Raw genomic sequence first — 330 nt, forward strand, 5'->3', positions numbered from 1 at the left:
GTTAGGATTACTAGCAGTATCCAGTATATGATGAGGCCAGGTGGGCAGGTGGCTATGGCAATTAACTACCCGGCCCACATTTGTTTGCATGCACACTGTGTTATTATTGCAAACCATATCTGAAAAGTAGAACAATTTTGGAGAGAGACCGATGCAAATAAATGAAATGGATCCATACACATCCAAACAATAGACGCATCATCTTGGCAAAAAAAGGAAAAAAAAACTAAACAATACACAGATAGCTCCAGCCAGCCCACTTATAGCTAGAGCCACTCGTAGTATGCTAATATAATAGCCCAACCGGCAAGGCGCGCGATGAGAAGAAGA

The sequence above is a fragment of the Setaria italica genome, chromosome VII (assembly GCF_000263155.2).
Source record: "Setaria italica strain Yugu1 chromosome VII, Setaria_italica_v2.0, whole genome shotgun sequence".
Classification (NCBI taxonomy): Eukaryota; Viridiplantae; Streptophyta; class Magnoliopsida; order Poales; family Poaceae; genus Setaria; species Setaria italica.